Source organism: Dasypus novemcinctus, chromosome 5 (genome assembly GCF_030445035.2).
Source record: "Dasypus novemcinctus isolate mDasNov1 chromosome 5, mDasNov1.1.hap2, whole genome shotgun sequence".
Taxonomy (NCBI): Eukaryota; Metazoa; Chordata; class Mammalia; order Cingulata; family Dasypodidae; genus Dasypus; species Dasypus novemcinctus.
In genome coordinates this window covers 70,131,103-70,133,667 of record NC_080677.1, presented here as the reverse complement: position 1 = coordinate 70,133,667, position 2,565 = coordinate 70,131,103, and positions in this window count along the sequence as shown.

Sequence of the window (2,565 nt, the reverse complement as noted above, 5' to 3'; positions counted from 1 at the left end):
TAGAGTTTTTCCCCTGACATTTTGCTCCCCAGGGTGTCTTACCTTTTCCATGTTTGGAGTCTTTTTCATTCCCAGAATTTTTTCCAGACCTTCCATTGCCCTCAATTTTCATCAGGAAGATTCTGGAAGAGCCCACATCTTTTCTGGATTAAACATAATCCAGGGGTTCCCAGACTGGGGTTCACCCATATCCTCCCAGCTTCCTCAGGGATCTGGAAGGGGTAGCAAAATGCTACCTTCTCTGGCCTTCATTTTGCAAGTCTGGACAAGCCCCTAAAATGTTGTAGACATCAAGAGAAATTCAATTATTTGTGTATGAAAAGGCCAGGATTCATAATAATTTTGGAAAGGAAAAAGTCATTTATTAACGGCCAGCCAGACTCAGGAGTTTTCTGTTCAAAACCTGAGCCCTGAACAAGATTTTTGAGCTCCTTTTATACAGAGGAAGGGCCAAATGGTTCTTTGTTTCAGTGCTCAATGAACTTGAATTAACATATATCTTCCATATCCTAGGTAAGCTTTTAGCATGGACTTCATACATTCTAGGTAAGTTTTTAGTACATTTTGTTGGCATTTTCCCTGAATATTTGAAGTTTATAGAGTTTGCATTGCTAAACTGTTTTTCCAGGACTGGAGTTGTTGTCATGGTTACCAAGGGCAGGGCTGCAGTTCTCACTGTCCCACATGCACAACTCAGGATACAGGCAGCTCAGGTTATCTATGAGGAGAAGAACAGACCCCCACCCATAGCCTACATCAATACAAGTGTTTGTTAAATTAAATGAAAATAAAGTATTATCTCAAATCGGAATTACAGAAATCACTGCCATAAATAAAACCATAAATAGAACAAAAGAATGAAAAAAAAAAAACTCCATTTCTGTGCATGTCTTGCTAATGAATGACCTGTGTGAGGGTCATATTTATATTTAAGAAAAGAAAGGGAGCATCCATAAGAGTAGTCTCCCAGTCTGTGTTTGGCTCTGAGTTGACTTCTCCTCTTCTCATGATCTTCCTGCTTATCTAAGGGTTTAACAAAAGTAAACGTTTTATACATATGCCTTTTTTGTAGACCATTAACAGATATCTGGTAATTTTCTGCAAATATCTTTCACTGAATGAGCAGGAACTACCTATTGTTACTGGGATGGAATCTGAGATTTTATTAAGGATATGATGTAAACCTGACATAGGATACTCTGTTGAAAATGGAAAATCTAATAATTTTCATTTTATAAAATTCCTATGTTTGTCCCAGTTTCAGAATGTTTGAGGAAAACATCTACATACATGAAGTAGCCTGATAGGATTTGAGTGGAATTTTTGTTCAAGAGAGTTTATCTTTATAGTGTGGACCCAATCAGTATCATAATCTCTAAGGTTTTAGAACTAATATCTAAGTAATCAGATTTCATGGTGAATGCTTGCATTATGCTTTAGCGGTATATTTTTAGATTTTATTGCCAAAATACGTATGAATGCAGTTAATAAAATATGAAGCAATTCTTGTTTTCCATAGATTATGGTGCAATTCATTGGGGTAGAGTCAGAGTGCGTATTATCATATTATTTGGAATTGTCCTCAATATTATAGATTTTTTTCCTCCCCAATGCCTTCTTCTTTCAAAATAGAGCTGGCTTTGAATATTGGTAAATAACTATGAAAGAAAACCTTGTCTGAATCCAATGAACTGCAAAAGCAACATACCAGTGGCCATGAAAGGTTGAGAAAAAAAGAGGCATTAAAAAATCCTCTGGGGGAAAATAACAAGCAGTCTTCTCTCATGCTAGAGGGAACTTTTTATATACCTGGCTTAAATTTTGGTATCATGACTCCATTTAACATATGCAGTTTGTTTAGCAATTTCTGATTTCCTCTCCTTGCATAAAAAGTTTTATATGAACCCACCTATAAGTTAATAAAAATTCTTTCTCTTAATAAATAGGATATATGAAAAATTGTATTACATAAGAAAGAAATTGGTCAGAGATAAATGTGGATGAGCAGATAAAGGGAAACCAGCTCAAGATGGTGTTAGAAAAGCTCCCAGTATTAAGTCTACAGTCAGATTAAGGGTTTATGAGAGATGTATATAAGGTTTATAAGAGCATATAAGAGATAGAGCAACTGCCTTAGTGTGTGGGGTGGTGGGTAAAGAGAAATTTAAAAAAGATTTTAAAGAAATTTCAATTTACTATATGTGCCCTAAACTTCTCTGTGCCATGAAATTTTCACAAAAATCTTCATTCTCCTTTACTGTTATTATTGTTTAAATTTTTATTTACTGTTCATAGGAGTGTATTTTTTCCTCTTTTGTGCTTATCAAGCATTAGTTGCAAACAATAAAATTTTAACATTTCAAGCATACAGTTTGGTGAATATTGGTAATCTATGTAATTGTGTAATCAATACCACAATTAAGATATAGAATGGTTTCCTCATCCTAAAAAGTTTCTTCATGTTGCTTTGCACTCAATCCCTTCCCCAACTCTGGCCTCAGGCAACCTTCCTTTCCTTCCTTCCTTCCTTCCTTCCTTCCTTCCTTCCTTCCTTCCTTTGTTTGA